Here is a 21,080-nt window from a genome sequence, read left to right on the forward strand (position 1 = left end):
AAACTTGTTCCTGCAATTTTGATGTCAGGTTCATATTTAGCTATACACTGACTTAACATGAAATTTACAAGAGGACAAGATTAATTATGAGCTTTGATCAGCTGTGATGTCCAATATTATGACATACCTTTAATGTTAGCAATACTGGATGTTATTTGATCAAGCACTGTAATCTAAGGCAGCAGTCTCTTATGTGTCCCTCTGTTATGATATAATCCTTCCAATTTTGAACTAAACTCTCTCCTTCTAATTTATGCTTGAAAAGGCCACCTGCACTGCCTGCATCGCTCCTTTCCATGTAGGGACTGGGACTTAGGTGTCCCAGGAAAGCATTAAGCACTGTGCCTTTTTAACTTTGACTAGCGCCTGGGGAGTCTAGCACTGCACAGCAGCTGGGACCTTGGTCTTGTGTGTTATCTGGAGTACTGGCAACAGCTGGGGTGTAGGTCGGTAGACAGAACATATGGACAGAACACCTACAGGCCTAAAGCTAGGGCTCCTTGCAGCCTTGAGGCAGATACAAGAATTGAGACAGCACAGTCAAGAGTCAGACAGCAACACTACAACGCATAACCAGATATAATACCAGCTACATTAATAGGCAGCTCTTTAGTGGTCCATTGTGCTGGCTTACAATCAATTCTGCAGCTATAAATCTGTTCTAAAAGATGCTGCAAGGCATTTATAAGAAACTTTAGGTAACTCTTTACATTAAGTGTCTCTAATTGCTGTGCATTTACATAGCAGTTACTTAGTAAATACATGTGTACTTACACATAATTACAATGTTAGTATATAGTTACGATGTACTTAATGTGTAAAAATGTTTGCATGATAACCCTAACCCTTTACTGATACAATTGTGTATTTACATATATCGGGCAAAAATATGTACATGTTAAGTACATTGTAACTATGCATAATAGCATTTGTAAGTACTCATGTGTATATACTTTGTAACTACTATGTAAATATATAGTAATTAGAGACACATAATGTAAAGTGTTATCAAACTTTATAATTGCTTTTGAACATGGCATAAGGTTTTACTCTTTGCCAAAAGTGTATGCATCAGCCACTTTTAATCGACTGTGTAGTACGAAAAACAAAATAAAAAAAAAACATGACTTAAATGCCAAAAGAATTCTGTGGGCCCTTGAGGACCCATTAGTATAAAAGTTATGCACCTTGGAAGACTTTCTAATTTAAAATATGTATAGTAAAATTAAATGAATAATATCATTTGATTGCACCTGGGCAGTTGATATTGCAGATCATCATGCAGCTGCAAACATTCTAACTGATTAATGAGAAATGAAGGTCCAGACACCACTGTCCTCTCTACCGGGATAATTTAAATAAGGTCATCTTTCACCTCATTACCTTGTTCTTGGAACTTTTTACAACTTCAAACACTGCAGATCATTTGTTGATCTTTCCTGTATTCATTAGGAAACTGTCTTGCTTGTTATGTTTAATTGGATACAGTATTTAATCAACTCAGCGTATTTACTTTGTGTCTTTCTCTGAATAACTTTAAATCAACAACTCACTCCCTTTGCAAACATAGCAAAGAAAAATCTGCATATCAACTTCTAACGTGCTGTTATATTTGCTTCAACATCGGTCTCATTGGTCTGTTGATTACAAATATGAATATCAATACAACATCGAACAAGATTAGGACAATGCAAACAAAGAAAAGCAAACAGTATTTTATTATCCCCAAAAATAATAATAAAGTAATTAGATCATGCAAGGCAGGCGCTAGTAGCTTCCAAGAAGGGCAGATGCAGAAAGAGAATATTGCACTAAAGCACTGGAGGTGTAGTGACCACCGGCAGTCATGTGTTTGTGTTTATGGTTTTTGTTGTTTATATTTCAGGGTCACAGTGAGTCAATGGCCGAGCTGGGATTCAAACCCCCAAGATAAGTAATAAGCCAGTGAGTTAATGACAGGCTACAGCGGTAAGTGCTGGGAGGCTGACTGGGACTTTATCATGACTCTAGCCAGTCCTTTTCTGGTCAGTGGGGGACAAACACATTGCATATTAATGCTTCCTAGTCTCACTAATAGTGTAATAGTCTCACTTATCCCAGAGCTCTCTTTGCAAATTAATTTATATATAAATTAAACCATTTAATACGTCTATCATACATTATATATTACCTTCAGAAGTCACATAATTAGTTAAATAAAGTCCACCTGTGTGCAATCTAAGTGTCACATGATCTGTCACACGATCTCAGTATATATACACCTGTTCTGAAAGGCCCCAGAATCTGCAACACCACTAAGCAAGGGGCACCACCAAGCAAGCGGCACCATGAAGACCAAGGATCTCTCCAAACAGGTCAGGGACAAAGTTGGGGAGAAGTACAGATCAGGGTTGGGTTATAAAAACATATCCGAAACTTTGAACATCCCACGGAGCACCATTAAAGCCATTATTAAAAAATGGAAAGATTATGGCACCACAACAAACCTGGCAAGAGAGGGCAGCACACCAAAAATCACAGACCAGGCAAGGAGGGCATTAATCAAACAGGCAACAAAGAGACCAAAGATAACCTTGAAGGAGCTGCAAAGCTCCACAGCAGAGATTGGAGTATCTGTCCATAGGACCACTTTAAGCCGTACACTCCACAGAGCTGGGCCTTACGGAAGAGTGGCCAGAAAAAAGCCATTGCTAAAAGAAAAAAATAAGCAAACACGTTTGGTGTTTGCCAAAAGGCATGTGGGAGACTCCCCAAACATATGGAAGAAGGTACTCTGGTCATATGAGACTAAAATTGAGCTTTTTGGCCATCAAGGAAAATGCTATGTCTGGCGCAAACCCAACACCTCTCATCACCCCAAGAACACCATCCCCACAGTGAAGCATGGTGGTGGCAGCATCATGCTGTGGGGATGTTTTTCATCGGCAGGGACTGGGAAACTGGTCAGAATTGAAGGAATGATGGATGGCGCTAAATACAGGGAAATTCTTGAGGGAAACCTGTTTCAGTCTTCCAGAGATTTGAGTCTGGGACGGAGGTTCACCTTCCAGCAGGACAATGACCCTAAGCATACTGCTAAAGTAACACTAGAGTGGTTTAAGGGGAAACATTTAAATGTCTTGGAATGGCCTAGTCAAAGCCCAGACCTCAATCCAATTGAGAATCTGTGGTATGACTTAAAGATTGCTGTACACCAGCAGAACCCATCCAACTTGAAGGAGCTGGAGCAGTTTTGCCTTGAAGAATGGGCAAAAATCCCAGTGGCTAGATGTGCCAAGCTTATAGATACATACCCCAAGAGACTTGCAGCTGTAATTGCTGCAAAAGGTGGCTCTACAAAGTATTGACTTTGGGGGGGTGAATAGTTATGCACGCTCAAGTTTTCTGTTTTTTTTGTCTTATTTCTTGTTTGTTTCACAATAAAAAATATTTTGCATCTTCAAAGTGGTAGGCATGTTGTGTAAATCAAATGATACAAACCCCCAAAAAATCCATTTTAATTCCAGGTTGTAAGGCAACAAAATAGGAAAAATGCCAAGGGGGGTCAATACTTTCGCAAGCCATATATATATATATATATATATATATATATATATATATATATATATATATATATATAGTCAACTTGAGTCTCACCACATAGGTTCGCACGGGCTCTTTTCCCTTCAAAGTTAAGACCCAACACACAGGATTGAAAGGAACAGCGCTCACGCGCACTTTTAATTAAAAAAAATGAAATAAATAAAACAAACACCTAGCTCCTATTTGGAGCACTAACTAAACATATGCAGGTCCCATTAAACACCAAAATAAAACACTAACACAGATTTTTATAAAACCAAAAGTATGTTTTACACAGACCTTTACGACTTCCATTCGAGCTCTACACTCCACAGCAGCAGCCCTGAGCAGACTGACTGCTTTCCTTTTATATCCTGCACCTGGCTCTAATTTAATACTTGCCAGGTGCAGGTGCTAATTAAACAATTAAACAAAACAATTACCTTGGCAGAGAGGCTTTAACTCTGTCCTTCCCATTTAGAGCATTCATTTGCAGAAAATGACAACTGGTCAAAATAACAAAAAAGACGCAGTGTTGTCAGACCTCAAAGAATGCAAAGAAAATAAGTTCAGATTCATTTTTAAACAACACAGTACTAATGTTTTAACTTAGGAAGAGTTCAGATATCAATATTTGGTGGAATAACCCTGATTTTTCAGCACAGCTTTCATGCGTCTTGGCATGCTCTCCACCAGTCTTTCACATTGATGTTGGGTGACTTTATGCCACTCCTGGCGCAAAAATTCAAGCAGCTCAGCTTTGTTTGATGGCTTGTGACCATCCATCTTCCTCTTGATCACATTCCAGTGGTTTTCAATGGGGTTCAGGTCTGGAGATTGGGCTGGCCATGACAGGGTCTTGATCTGGTGGTCCTCCATCCACACCTTGATTGACCTGGCTGTGTGGCATGGAGCATTGTCCTGCTGGAAAAACCAATCCTCAGAGTTGGGGAACATTGTCAGAGCAGAAGGAAGCAAGTTTTCTTCCAGGACAACCTTGTACTTGGCTTGATTCATGCGTCCTTCACAAAGACAAATCTGCCCGATTCCAGCCTTGCTGAAACACCCCCAGATGAGTCCAATTTTCAGCTTTGCCCAACACCTCGTCATCTAATGGTTAGACGGGGACCTGGAGAGGCCTACAAGCCACAATATCTCGCACCCACTGTGAAATGTGGTGGAGGATCGGTGATGATCTGGGGGTGCTTCAGCAAGGCTGGAATCGGGCAGATTTGTCTTTGTGAAGGACGCATGAATCAAGCCAAGTACAAGGTTGTCCTGGAAGAAAACTTGCTTCCTTCTGCTCTGACAATGTTCCCCAACTCTGAGGAGTGTTTTTTTCCAGAGCTGTGTGTGTATGTGTATATATATATATATATATATATATATATATATATATATATATATATATATATATATATATATATATATATATATATATCAATATATATATATATACAGATATATATATATATTATATATATATATATGATAATATTATATATACAAACAGTTCATTCAAGTATGATGTTTGTCAAGTAAGTTCTACTGTATCTACTGATTTGTATCTGTCAGGTATTCTGTATATATATATATATATATATATATATAATATATATATATATATATATATATATATATATATATATACACAAACAATACTGCCAACTATACTTGTTTTACTTTAAAATGTCTGAAATAATTTCAGATTTCTGTTGTTGTTTTGAATTTGGACTGTGAGTTCCTTGAGAACGAGTTTAGTCAAGAAATGCTGATCTGACTGCGCCTGATTTAATCTGAGCAGCCTGTAGCCCCTTCATCAAAACCGATAAAGGTAAGAAACAACAGAGAGGATGGAAATTGACAGACTGATCTTGAGGTTCTATCTAAATGTGGTATACGGTTTGTATCCCCCTTAGAAGTATGTCCTTCCCTAAACCACTAGCAACAGGGGCAAGTGGTTTCTGTAAGAACATACTCCTGTGGGGAATAAAAAAACATATATCACGAACCTTCATTCAGTTTCCTCTGTATATTATTATTTGTATTTATTTTTTTTCACAGAAAAATATTAAAATTTCATTTGAATCTATAAAGAAAACTATTCTAGCATTTGTTAGCACAGGTATTATAGTGTTATATGTGAGTTAAAGGACTATGCTAGTGGTTATAAAGTACCCTCATTTCTGGCCTTTGCTGTAAGCTATTGTGAAGGGGACCACCAACCAAGGTGTGAGGTATGTTGGTTGTTTTTGAAATAGTGGTACGGTATCTGTTCCTCTCTTATACTCTGAAAGGTAAACCACTGTTATGGTTTAAACCTCAGCTGATGTGGTTCAAGAGATCACAATGAGGGAGAGGAGCTATCCTTTCATGGAAACTAATTTGGAAGCTTTGCAGTAGAACAGCAGGCATGGGGCTATTTCATTTGGAATTACAATTCCAAGCTGTGGGTTCACACTGAGACCAAATTGCCATCAGTGGAACAAATACTAGGGGTGGCGAAACTTCTTTTTAATTACTGTGAGTGTGCGCCAGCCAAGCGTCGCCTCCGCATGTTAGGCCGAGGTGACAAAGCACTTCTTGGCATCGGTGCGTTTCTGTTCCGCTAAATACATTCCGAAGCAAATCTGTGCTCGTAACGGATGCTTAGCTAAATCCCCACCCCCACATACACAGATGCACAGAGTAATGCTGATTAACAGCTATAAAAAAAAAAGTTATCAAACTGTCTACATTAGTATAAAGTGTTTTTTAACTAGCGCCAATTTGTTGATGGGGGGGGTGGGGGGGCTACGGGAGGCACTGAAGGAACACCAAACACAGAGCTCCCCCCCCCCCCCTAACAACCCCAACAACCCACAACACAACCCCCCACCACCAACACCCACCCTACCCCCACCACCCAACACCACCCCAACCACCAACCCCAAAAAACACAAACTTACCACCACCCACACACCCCCACAACCAACAACCCAACCACCCACAAAACCTTTACAAAAACAAAACCACACCACAACCACACCACACAAACAACAACACAACCTAAGAAAACCACAACACAAACACCAAAAAGACACAACCCCCCAAAACACAAACCAAAAAAAACTACACAACAATAACCAACACAAACCACCACAACCAAACAACCCCTACAACCACAACTTTACCGGGTTGAAAAGGGATCTGCAGTATTCAACTCAAAAGGCCTAAAAATAAAAGTTCAGCCAAAAAGGTAGATGGTCATTATCTAACAGGTAGATGCCCTCTTAAAACCCCACTTTTTTAAATTAACAGCATGTGATCTGCTTCAAAGGCAGAGGCAGCTCATACATTGATCTAAGAGCAGACATTGACAGCAAGGTGCTTCCGGGTGAAGAACCAGGTCCTGCCTGTCCCTGCAGCCCACTTTAATTGGCTCTGCTGTTAGAGAGCATCGTGGAAGGGGATTAAATAAGTAAAAAGTTCCATTAACACTAAACTGCGATATTGCACTTTGAAATGAGTTGGGACCTGTCAAAAAGGAATGTAAAGTTCCGCTCCGATAAGTGAAGGATGCTGAACTCAATTACCCTTAGCTTGAGTGAGATCTGAAAAACTCTTTTGCTTTATACTAATGATGAAAGAACATGCGCTGGCAGCAAGGTGAATTATAATGCGGCTTCTGGATATTATTTTAAATATACTCTGCTTGACTGGGAAAAGTTGGTCACTGGGGATTGAAATAAAAAATGTAAAAATGTAAAAATGTAAAATCATTTTGTCCTTTCATTTTATTGGAATGTGTGTTATTATTATTATTTTAGTAGCAGGTCTAAATGTAGTGCTTCTCAAACAGGTCGTTATTTATCCTCCCAAACCCTGTTGGGTTCTTAAGGGGGGTTGGAGACAAAGTATTCGATTTTTTTATGTTTCAGTATGAAGCAATATATAGTATACACTGGACTTTCAGGTTCTGATAAAATGTAACAGGGTTTCCAAGACCACGAGAATGGAGTTTTGTTAGGGGTAAATTTAGGGAACATATTTAGAAATTTTTAATTAACTCATACTAAAGGACTGAAACACCTGTTAATGTTACAAAACTGGTACCAAAGAGCTAGCACTGGAAATCCATTAAAGGGATATTTAATGTCACATACGTTTACACTTGGATGTCCTGTTATGTATTTTATGCAAGGTAATTATCTCATTATTACCATTAAACACGGCGTAGAATGAAATCTCACTGCTCTTCCTAATTCCAGCAAAAAAAAAAAAAAATTAATTCTGAAAAGAATCCTAAGTAGTGATTGTGGAGAAGCACATCAGTGTTGCACAGGCTTCAGTGCAGAACGCTTCATCTCTGAGCCTCCGTGCCCAGCGCAACATTAATAAGCTTGCCATGCATCACTGAAGTGCGACTTTTATACTCACAGCAATGGAGTTCTTTAAAGAATGGAGTAAACATTTTGAATGGAAGCTGCTCCTCCTGGTCTCCCTGGGAAGATTATTGTGTCTTGCTGCCAGGCTGTATCTGAACAGGAGCCTGTTGTTTTTTTTCTGGCAGAGGTAGGTTTGCAATGAAATCTACCAGAATAATACACAATAGCTGATCATCCATATCCCATTTCATACAGCATTGTCTTTGATCCAGCTGGGCAGCACAGAGAAGTCATGTTACAAATTGTGGGTTGCAAACCCGGTCTCTGGCGATTGCCTCGATACAATAGGAAATGGCAGCTCATTATATACTTTACTATACAGCTCCCAGTTTCACAAGCCAGTTAAATGATATGGTTGAGGCTGTCAAAACAGTAAAAATCAGACTTATTCCTACACAGTAGTACAGCAGTACTCTTCTACTCTATGGTAAATACTGCTATTTAACTGCTGTGAAATTGCATTAGAATGCAGTTGCAGTAGAGTGCAGTTAGAATGCCATTTAACTGGACCATAAATGCAGTGTAGTGTAGTGTAAATGCAGTATATAACCATGATGTAATGTAACTGCAGTAATAGGACTAGCATTAGAGGAACTACACCATAACAGCCATAGTAGGGCTATAATCAACATTGACTGTAGTTACACATGTTTACATTCCTAACAGCCTAGATAATGAAGCTGGTTAAGCCAGGCATGGTGCTGGAAAGAGCTAGTTAGTGACTCCCCTCAATGCTCTATCACCAGCTCCCTGACATTCTCTGTTTTTTTATTAGTAAAAAACTACGTTTTCACTGCCCAGTGCAGCCATATGATCAGGTCTGCACTCAGATTCATTCAGATGAGTCAAGAAAAGAACATATAACAATACAGGCCTGCAAAACAAGCAAGGATAGTTATTTTCATGCTTCATCTATCCATATAGAAATAAAATCCTGGATATTTCAAATTTTTACCTGGAATTTGGTCCATTCCTCTATTATTAAGGTATAAATCTCTTAATTATCGTACGATCAAAAACACTTTTCCCCATTTTGTTTCTGCTCGTGTTTGTCTGCACATTATGTTGAAGCATAGGTGTATTATGTTCTCAACATTGCAGAAATGTATTCTCTAACTCAAATGAAATAATTTGCTACCTCAGCTTTGACCACTAGAACTGGATTCCCAGAGTCCACAGGCTGGATATGAAGCAGATGAGGGAAATGGTTAAATGTCTGCCACCCTTTTAAACTCTTCCATAACAGGTATGCAGTCATGCAGGCTGATAATTACATTCAGCGAGGCGGATTTAATATTAATCTGGGTCAGCTGCTGATGTGCACTGTCACCTTGATTATAAGGTCAGTGGGACACATTTGTTATTGGTTGCCTAGGAATGGCTGCCTCTTTTATTATTTTTATATCTACCATCCAGATCTGAACGGAATGTGAACAGTTTGCTGATAGCCCAGAGAGTTCTAATGCAATTATCGTGTTCTCTCCTGGCACTGGAGGAAGCCATGGTACCCTGTCTGAAGAACATCTTTACGGTGTCAAACAAATCAGGACAAGAGAGCTTTGTGCCCAAGGGGGTTGTGTCTGTATCTGCCTAGTGCTGAATCCTATTCTGCTAAGGCATGGCACAGGATGACCCATAGGTCTATGCAAGGCATTATCTCAGTTTAGATGAGGGTTTCATACCTGTGCTGGGCTTTTCTATACCAGACTATAACTTTTATAAAAGTTAACTGTGTATAACTATGGACTTTGGGAGTGATTTCAAAATATATATTAAACCTGCTCTGGAAAGACAAGTGTGATTTCTCAAATCACATCTAGTGAATTTTATCCACATACAAGTGAAAAGTTTCTTTTGATGCTCAGTATACAAATGCAGTTTGATAGGGCTTAGAGCTTGTCCTACTAGGTCTTGAAGTTTAGTTTAAAAGCACGGTATAACAGGGAATTAATAAAGGTCATAACTACAGGCTGTATGTTTTGATTCAATGTCTTCCCCTTGGTGTCAGTTCATACCTCAGTGACACACTACAGTGATACGCCACCATTCCTTTACTGGATGTCTACAACTGGATTCCAGCCAACCAGGTTTAAGCCCATTAGTATAATTATATTATCAGTTAATATGTACCACTTTGTAACAACAGAGCTAATTTCTATATAATCGTGCAAAGTATTAGCAGAAATGATTCAACTCCCTGCCTACATTTAATGCACAGAAGATGAGTGGCTGTTATTATAAGCTTAGTGTTAAATTCCATGACTTACAATGCAATTGCACTGGGGAGCTGCTAGTAGGTCAGCCTGATTTATATACACACATAAACATGATGGAATTTGCCTAACCTGTTTGTGTTTCATAGCCCTAAATAAGTGATGATGACCAGTGCATTAGCAACATTACTAATCCACTTCCACCCAGACCCCTTTCTGTGTGTTTTAATATACTTTCCATTCTGCTCTTGCGTTTTTTATTAGGATGTGTAGATTTCGCTATAGATTAAACATTTTGAACATGTTATTTCCTGGTGCCTTATCTCTTCCTGTGCACTTTAAGTAACACAGTTTGATTGCAGATCATTGTGTGGAATCTGACCAACAGCACGGCAAGTAATTTGCTACCAGGAAACAGCAGTTTAAACTAATCTAGAGTCTTGCATTTAAAAAAATTTCACCATTAACGAGCAAAGAGTTCTTTAGCTCAAGCGACGGGAGACCAGAGATTACATTTCCTGTGCCAATAAAGGATACAAAAATAGATTTTAAAACAACTCCTATTTTCACTGCTGTCTGTTCACACTGTGCTAGCAAATCGTTACTAAGTTCTGAATTGCCTTTCCCTTTAAGTGTCTAGCTGTTATTTCTCCAGCTTCTTTTTTTTTTTTGGTCCCTGGAAAAGGTCGACCTGCCTCAGGGTATTTTTTTGACCTGTCCTGTTTCATAAACATGCTGCTGAAACACTACGATGTCTTCAGAATATATTCACCATAATGAATTCATAATTAATTGATACCAACACTTTCAGGTTCTGTTCATTGGGTGTTGTGTTGTTTCTTAGGGTATGTTTCACTGGATTTGTTGCATGTGGTTTTGCTCTGCAGCTTGCTGACCTGTTTTTAGAAAGCAATTATGCTTGGTTCTAAACAAAAAATAATAATAAATAATAAATAACCTTCATGGCCAGAAATAAATAAATATAATTATGCAATTTTAAAGAATAGTGCGTAGTTCTGTACACTAGGTTGCACAGCAGGACACAAAAACAAGAACAAAGTAATAAAAGAAAAACATTGCAGGCTATTGTTCAGTGCCCGGTATACTGTACTCAACTCTGCATTATTAATGAAGTGCTGTAGGAGAAACTGACTACACGATGGTGAAAATGAAAAGAATCTAACCCCAGATACACACGTCTGGACTACTTAATTCCATGTGCAGTGTGCTAGACACAAAGCAACAGGGATTTAGTTACATTTACAGCTGCACTACAGTGAGGTTGACTTCCCCTAATCCATGGGATCTTGTCCAGAAGGTCCTATCCAGATGTTCCTGTCCTGTGGTCAGTGAGCAAATGGACCCTGAACAAAATCCTAAACTAAGCTAATCATTTCCACCCACTACACGTAACGCAGCGTTTTAGCGAATGACCTCTGTGCTCTTAACTAACAAAGTAGGTGCTATCTAGCCATCCATTCTGAAGATCATTCATGATTCTGAAGATCATTTATCCTAAAATTAAGTTAACAGAGTATTGTACATAACATGAAGTATGTAAACTTGTTTAAACTGTAGTAGAACTACAAATGTTTTTTGCAATGTAACAGTAGTGAAAATCCCTAAACGCCAAGATGGTTCTTGCAGATCATTGGGAGCCTGTGTAGCAATGTAACTTTCAGCAGCCGATGTTCGTACAGAAGAATAAAATCCTGTGCCATGTAGAAAGTTCTTGGCATTTGCATGGCTTTGTAGCCCGTGGCGATATCTCTGCTTGCCCCTATTCTATGCTGCTAAGCAGTTCCTGCTGCAGTGACCCTCTGCAGCGCCCACAATCGCTTACTTAATATGCAAAAATACATTATTTACCCTCTCCTGCTGCTCCTCCTCCATGAATCTGGCACTGGGTAAATTAACAGCTTCATCCCTTAATAAGCCATACATTTCAGCAGACTCGTAATGCTTTCTTAATGCGTCTGAGCTGAAATCAGGCAACTTTTTTTTAACCCTCTCACGACCATCTGGATTTCAACCTTTTGCTTGAATTACTAATATGGGCTGTTCTTAATATGTCTATTGTTCTAATATTTTTCATTTTTATATACATAAACATCTTTATGGTGTAACTTAAACCCTCAAACGTCTGAATAAAATATGGAAATTTAAAAGTGACCACAGGTATTATTGCGTTATCAAAGGCATGTATGCATATTCCGTAAATGGGTTGTAAATGAAGCCTAAAACATATCCCGGCATATATGGCATTCCTTTGCACGAGTTATTGATATCAGAATCTACGACAAGCTATTGACAAAGAGAGAGTCATAATTTGGCTGGATGTGTCTGCCCACCCTTATGTACTGTTCACCTGTACAGTGTGTGCATTTGTCGCTTTTATACTTGTACTTGCATAATCAATGTATGCACGTCATGGCGATGATCTTTTACTGACAGTCATGGGGATGATCTTTTACTGACAGTTCTAATTCTGAATATTACTGTTTTTTATTGGAGTGGAGGTAGTGGTAATGACAAACTATATAAAGAAGAAGAAGAAGAAAAAGAAGAAGAAGAAGAAGAAGAAGAAGAAGAAGAAGAAGAAGAAGAAGAAGAAGAAGAAGAAGAAGAAGAAGAAGAGTCCAGTTTCTGGTCATCTCCCCAATACAGAGCTGAAATACAATTACCCTCATAGAAGCCTATTTATGTCCGCTGCATACTGTGACAAGCACTCTCTGTACAGGATGGCACACAAACACTTCATGTTAAATACAAGGCTGCCTTTTTAATTTTGACATAATATATTACATTAGAGTCCAAACATTTACTGTAACTCAATCCCCTGTTGAAACTGACTGCTGGTTTTTTGTTTTCTTTTTTTTTTCAGGGTAAAAGCCTGTCCTTTGACATGCAAACAATCAGTCCCCTGTGAATGCTGTACCATGGCTTCACTAGCGCATTGTATTTAATTAATTAATTTTACCAAGTGAAAACCTCTTGAAAGTCACATTGCATCTCCAGTTGAGTTCTGAAAATATAGACACTAGTGTACTGTATTGCCATGTAAAAGAAAGAATTCAGTGCAGCTCCCCACTGGGATAGTTTGAACAATCAGTCTGTTGCAGCCATAGCCATTGGTACAAGACTAGAACAGGAGCTCATATTCTTCTCTCTCAGTATAGGGTGGACCGTCTTTTACTCACTGTCCTTCAAAGTCAGAATCAAAGAGGGTCTAGATAACTGTGGTCCAGGTTTTGCCAGATATCCAGGAAAAACATTCTTCCATTCCTGCAGCTGATTAAAGGTACCAAGAGACAGTGAGTGACATTTTCATCCCAGTTCTCATCTCTGCTTTCTGAATAATACTAGTGAGAGAATTCCAGATTTGTAGAGCATAATGGCTAAAACACCCTGTCACTTCAGACGTGGGGCTGCCAGAAGTTCAGTGGCTGCCAATCTGAAATTGCAGACAGGGTCATAGCGAGAACCCAGCACACTTAGACATACAGGTCCAAAGCCCTACTAAATAGTAACATTGTGAAGTCTGCTTTACTGGTAATTCAGGAGTAATAAAATGGCTGCACTATTGCACATGTAACCTGTATTTTTGGAAGTGTCTGTTTCTGTCAATTAACATGTAAGTCAGTTTCCTGTTCTAATCTGATTCATGTGTTTTTTAAGAGTAAAAGTAACCACCATAAGAACTTTGCCCTTTAAAAAAAGTTTTGTGTGTTACAACCTTTCATCGTAGCTGAGACAATCAATAATTAATAAACAAATGTATTTGGCATACAAATATTCTGCTTTAATATTTGATGCAGTTACACTGAGACATGAAGTGGGTATGTGCTGTAGAGAGACACAGTGTTCATTCAGCAGAAGGTTGTTTACTTCTCTCAGGGTTTGGAGGAACTAAATGATTATACACATGTGTTTACACTATACATATTGTTTACTGTGGCAAGGCAGAAGCCCTGCTGGTGTACATAGTCTATGGGTAATGTAAGATTGGCAAGAATGGGGTTAAATCTGCTCCTTCGAACATCACAGGCGTGGCCGTTCTTCAATTAGGCTTATTGGTGCTAAACCACCTGTATACAAATTAAGAGAAAGCCTTTGTGTGGGAGAGGGAGTTAGGTGTATGTACCTGTGTGTTGGAATTGTAAACTTTATAGTGAAGGTGAAAACCCAACCTGTATTGTTTTGTGGGAACCTTTTATTTTGGCCCTTGTGCCTTGTTTATTTATTTTATTGTTTTTTTTTTATTTAATAAATGTGCGCTTTAGCGTTTGAACTGCAGTTACTTGACTCAAGTCTCTCTTCCTGCCGGTAACAACCTTGGTCATGACCGTGTCACATATACATTTAAATATCTTAATTTGTTGCATGTGCAAATGTAATTTGGATCAGTAATTAGCCATTAATAGTGTTGTAGTATTTTAGGTGGAAATTAACAATGGGACTGCTTGCTGCTTTAGCAAGCTTTCTGAAATGTTAAACATACTTCTGACAGCTTATGGCTAATGAATAGAAATGGTGAATTCCAGTAATAAATCCCTGTGTGACCACTGGTCACACTGGCCTGTGCTGCACAGGTCATATGTTGGACTGGGCAGCTGTAGAGCTAGCATGGTCATGAATTAATTCATGTGCAGAGTGGAAAAAAACAGATACCATGATCCAAACATTACCCTTCTTTACTATGTGATCCATGTTATCTCGGCTAAACAGGGTTATGCATGAGTGTACTGGGCCACCCCTGTTCAGTTAATGTTTTAGTAAATTTATTGGAGAGCACAGTTAGCCTCCTGAAAACACAGTTAGGGTGTTAAAGACGTTCCTTCCTAGTATACAGGTTTCTGATGGTAAAGGTAATCCGCAATCTTCTTACGCATTTATTGAAAGTCAAGGGGTATCTGCTGTGTAAGATCCTCATGTTGTTGTCTGTGTGTAGGTATGCTGTGGCACTTCATCATACTCACTTCATTCTCACAAAAAAGTTTAAGTATAGAGCTGTCACAATTTAGATTACCTGTATTTTAAAGTGTTTCTGAGGACTGAACCACTATTAGTTAAGTGAAAGAGGTAGTCTTTATTGAAGGTTTAGTTCAGTATCATTCATCAGCCAATCATCTTAAAGAAAGCCTGAGCAGTAATTCCTATTTAATTTGCCTGCCCTAGTGCTGGGAAATGATTCCACTGCATCTCCAAATCATAAATACGACCCCATTCTGCTGTCTTTCTACTTTTCAACATCAAACAACTGGCAGAACACCCGTTTTCATGAGCAGCGGGCATTATCAAACCCAGCAGGTATCCAGGGAAACCAGAGCATCCTTTAAGCCGTATCTGTTAAAACAGCATATATTACTTGTCCATGGTGGGTAGCAGTCCTGTTTTAGATGCGCCCAGTTTTTTATATCGAATTTATCAGGAAGTTTTGACAACTTGAAGGCTTGACATCTCAGCTCTGCTCTAAATGATCATTGTAACACTTTTTAGAAAATGACAGCTGACTAATATGACTTCCCATTCACTTTCAACAGAATAACAATTTAATTCACTTTCAACAGAATAACAATTGAATTCACTTTTAGCTGGGAAAAGAAGGTTTTAGTAAAACACAAATTCAACCATTAAAGAGACAGAGTGGGGCTCCCGAGTGGCGCATCCATCAAAGGTGCCCTGCCTGGAGATCGCATGTCATTGCTGGCCATGACCGGGGGTTCCTAGGGAGGGCTTAGGTCGGCAGGAGAATCCACAGTTCACCGCACACCAGCGACCCCTGTGGCCAATAGGGAATTGCTTTCTGTCCATTAAAAAGAGAGAAATAATCTATAAATGAAATAAAAAATCTATATATTGAATGTAATGGATAATAAATATAATATATATATATATATATATATATATCTATATATAGAGGGTCCGCATTTTCTGGCCCCCAACGGGATTAATCCAGCTTAGGTCGGCAGGAGAATCCACAGTGGCACACTTATTAAAAAGAGAGAATTTCTCTCTATAGATGAAATAAACTTTATTTCTATATATAAGTAATGGATAAATAAAATAGTATATATATATATATATATATATATATATATATATATATATATATATATATATATATAGAGAGAGAGAGAGAGAGGAGAGAGAGAGAGAGAGAGAGAAGTAATTGATATACTGAAAACACATCTTTGTGATATATCTTTTTCTATTTATAAAAACTGTAGTTCATTGTGAATAAAAAAAAATCCCCCTGCTCGTAATTTAATTTTTCAATTAGAAATAAACGGAACGTAAAGCATCTTGTTGGCAGCACCTCTTTGTAAATTCAGAAGGTTCAGTGACAGACTCACAGATTTGACCAGCTGTCTTTTCTGCACGCCTTCTGAATGCTTGGAGTTTAAAGTGGAATGATGCCAATTTGGTCCAGTCAATCTAGCCTACAAGTTGTTAATTATAACAATAAGAACATGTCCAGTAAGATGTGTGCAGAAATATGTGTATAGAGCTGTATTAATCCATTACTGTGCACCTTCAGAGGCAAATTCATAGTCATGACTATTTGACTAAGTTTGGATCATTTGTTGATGTAAATATCAAACTTCTAAGGTTACAGAACTAAGAAATAAGGTGCAAGTAGGAGCTCTTAAAATGAACCCCTGAGCTATGTATTTGTTATAATTTAAATTCACAAAGCCATGTAACTCTGAGTGTCATTAGCATTATTTTTTGAAAGGAGGAAAACATTGAGGTTACAAAACCTAGTTGGGCTCTTTGGGTTTTGAAAAGTTAAACCTAATTAAAGTGAATGACAATAAACAAATGGAATGCAATTCCAAGCAATTAAGAGCATTAATGAGCAATCTGCCACTAAGATGAATCATCCTTTACATGACATCAACTTAGTAATATACTATTGGTGTCATGCACCTTTGTTTAAAGCAAAGCATTCTTTGATGTATCCATGTTATATTACAAACCATTAAAAGAGCTGCTTTGCCTTATTTCCTGTGTAATTCACTGTGATAGATGAGTGTGCAGAAGATCCATTCCCTGGAGGAGGAGCTGAAAGAAATAAAATGTAATGACATGTACTGCTAGGATCAACACATAGAAAAAATGTAGACAAGAAAGAGAGCCGACGAAGCTAATAACAGAATCCATAAGTCTGGGCCAATTATTACCCTGTATATTCTTTATAGAGTCTGTTTATTGTTAAATAATTAGTGCATTACAATTCTGGTGATGCTCATATTATTGTAACAAGATACAATTGACATGGCAAAACAAAAGTCTAAAGTGGCTTTATGAAAAAGGAAACCATTATCCCACTATTAAAATGTTTGGAAACATTTTACATCAAAGGCTTCCTTTATGAAATGGCATTAAACATTATGGTGCACCATAATTGCAATTAGTGTGCAGCACGTTCATGATTTCCGTATTTGCTATTGCAATTTCATTCATTAACGCGCAAAATAGTGGGCATATTATGGCGCATGCTGATTTTATTGTGCCATACTATGGTAATCACAATATGTGATGTGCATGATAATGTATTTAAATGAGGAACCCCACTCTGAATAATGAGACGAGCTTTCTTCACATCGTATTTACTAAAGGACGATAATCATATAGTGTGCACCTTAAAGTGAACGGTTATTTGTTTTTTTGGAAACCAGGCTTTAATCACTGATAGGTGCACTATTTAAACCTATTGGTACATTGGTACAAATAATAGAGTGGCTAAATAAAACATTGGACCAAACAAGGTATTATAATTTAAAACAACCTCCTCCACTAGAATGTCTAACTCCTCTGCATGCAGTTTTAGTTTACGTTGCCTCTGCTTCTGCCCTGCGGAGGGCTGTGTCTGTTGATCCTTCATTTTCGGTCAATGTAAGCCACCTCCACCTTTCACAATAAGCCACTGACAAAAAGATACACCTGGACTGCTGGGGCTTTTTAACTAATGGTAGTCACAGGTAAGTCTTGGACATTATCGTGCACATTAAATTATCTCTCACAATACATGTAGTGTGCACGCTATGGTGTGTAAATTAGTCAAAGAGTTACGGTGCACGTTAGGCTCACTGCTTAATTAAACACATAATTTAGCATTTACTAAATAACTAAATAACTACTTTCTAAATACACAATGTTATTAAATATTTCAAGTTTTTCACACACATGCGACGGAAGTGAGAATTCTGCTAAACGAAAATGCCAATATGATACTTAACTAGCATTTTTACTGTAGTTAGCCTGCAATGTAAAACTAATGTTCAAGACTTCACATCCATGGCGCCTGCATTCATTTCTTTATTAGTGAAAGGCACCCTTACAAAGATGTAAAAGTAAAGTAAAAGCACAATAAATCAAAGTAAATCACAACTGCAGTACAGTAAAGCAATGGTTAAGAATAGGGAAGCATGGGAAAGGACTGAAATTAAAGTGCAAATTTAACATGGTAAAGAGAAGCTATTCACAGCCTAAGACTCAGTTCTGATCTTATTACATCTCAAGCCCAGAACTGCTGGCTATTTCAGTTTCTCAAGCACATCATGCCTCCTTGAAGTACTATCAAATTAATACCTTTCTTTCAAACACAATTATTCATACATGAAGCATCAAGATTTACAAATATGTAATTGTCTGCAGTTTTCACAAAGCGATTATCGCCTTACCTGAGCTTGTCCCCTACTGCCTGTCGTTTCAAATGCCACTGGATGGAAACAGGGAGAGGGGAGGCGAGTGAGTCAACAGTAGACCTGCCCCCCATTCACTGACCTTTTCAACGTCCTGACAACAAGGACTGGTGATTGAACTGGATTGGGGTGACCTCGTTGGTACTCTGCTGTTTTTATATGCCTCTGCAAATCGTTATCAACATTTTAATAGTAAAACCTATTTTATGTACGAAATTCTTAAAGCATTTCTCACCTTTAATGACCACTATTTTTTCATATATATGAAGATATATATATACACACACACAGTGCCATGATTTTCTGTATTTTTGCACATTTTTCACATTGAATTTGGTCAGTTCTTTTTGTGGGTTGTAGTAGTCTATAGAGCGAGTCTGAGAGAAAAAATGACATCAAAGTTTGCTGCTTCTTTCATTTGTTTGGTGTGCAAGGTAATCAAACATGCAATCTTCCAGTGTGAAAAAGTTATTGCCCCCCCCCTAGTTAACTCTAATTAAAGTGATAATTAGGGTTAGCTGTTTGAATACTTTGGTTAACAATCAGGCCTGATTTGGGCCAGCCCTGCCCAATATAAATCTGACTAACTTTGGCCCTTACCATCAGAGTGACGTTGTCAGCACACAGGTTCTAAAGGCACCTTCGGAAAAAAGTTTTTGATGGCTATCAGTCTGGAAAGGGTTAGGTGATGGAATCACATACAAAGACATAAGCCCGATATATGCTCCTTGCAAAGAAGCCGGCTCTTTTGTACAGCGGTATCGGTGCTATGCTTCAGTGCTAGAGGTCCCAGGTTCGCGCCGGCCTCCGTCTGCCTCTGCCTGTGTGTGGAATGTGCCTGTCTGCCTGCGGGAACCAAGATCGCTACATTATATATATTCTGCCCTTCTCATGGAACACATAATAAAATACCTATAAACCTCCCTTCAGAATATATATTAATAAAAATAAAAAGTGTGCTGCACTGCTTGATATTTGCTGTCATCTTAGCCTTCAAGCGCTGTCACCCAAAAGCCTGCATCTGTAAATTCAGCACTGATAAAATTACCAGCAATGTCCTTCTCACACAGCCAGCAGACATACCCGATATCAGGGAGAACAGGGAGGCAAAAACAAACTTGAAGTGTCCTTTAAACCGCAAAGAGAGGAACTCATGAAGATGTGAAACGGAAAACTGTGGAAATGGACTTTTGAGTTTGATACCTTCTTGGCACAATCAAGTAAGTTGGTCTCCACATGAATCCATTAAAAAGACAGATGGAGAAAGGGAACAAGCAGTCATTGAAAGTGCTGCCACAAATTGCATTTCCTTAAACTGTGACAGATGTTCATATTGAAATAGAACAAAATAAATCTTTAAAAATGTTTGGTCTTTTTATTAATTTTACACACTATATATATATATATATATATATATATATATATATATATATATATATATATATATATATATATATCTCATATCTATATTATTATCAGATTCAGATGTAATCAGATTCAAGCTCTGTACAAAGTGAACATATTGCCTGGCTCAGTTGTGAAGTAGAAATATGTTAAAGTACAAGCTGTTCTGTATAGCACAAAAGATTTGAGGAGGCATGTTCTGGTCAGGTCTATTGATTACAGGGGCAATCTATGCCAACTCACCCCCAAAAATTGTCAATTTTACAGAGCTTGCTCTCTGAAGATGATGAAAGAAGGTATTGATGAGCCAAAAATAAAAATAAACAAACAGGTAGAAGACTTGAGAGTCAAAAATCATGTCATGCTGTATAATGAATAATAAAACCTTGCAATGATTGTTCTTTCTATCATTTATAATAGTGGAAGTGCAGCAAGTAATCATTCTGATGCATTGCTTAGTTGCCCAGATTGTATTATGCCAATTGCACCTTATTTTATACTTTTTGTACTTTTTTTTTTTTAACCATGTCAAAATCTAACTTATTCAATCATAGTTTTTTCCTCCAATTTAAATGCAATTAGCAGCAGAATGGGGAATGCTATGATAGTATATAACTGAGTCTTTGTAAGCAGTTCTAAGCACAAACCTAGCCCCTCAGCACAAATTTGATAACTAGTGTCCAGCTGTGTCTAACACACTTTAAGAACTTTAATGATTGCAACTTTTTTTATCCAGATATGTAAGGTTAAGGTTATAAGTAAGG

General features: G+C 38.1%; 1 long non-coding RNA gene across 1 annotated transcript; it reads right to left on the bottom strand.

Annotated features, from left to right (window-relative positions):
* Positions 1-15,801: 15,801 nt before the first annotated feature.
* Positions 15,802-18,980, bottom strand: LOC121322916. The gene is made up of 3 exons (XR_005951106.1): positions 18,892-18,980; positions 17,185-17,269; positions 15,802-16,007 (listed from the first exon to the last, which is right to left on the bottom strand). It is a non-coding gene; the product is annotated as an uncharacterized LOC121322916 (long non-coding RNA).
* Positions 18,981-21,080: the final 2,100 nt, after the last annotated feature.

The sequence above is a fragment of the Polyodon spathula genome, chromosome 11, assembly GCF_017654505.1.
Source record: "Polyodon spathula isolate WHYD16114869_AA chromosome 11, ASM1765450v1, whole genome shotgun sequence".
Classification (NCBI taxonomy): Eukaryota; Metazoa; Chordata; class Actinopteri; order Acipenseriformes; family Polyodontidae; genus Polyodon; species Polyodon spathula.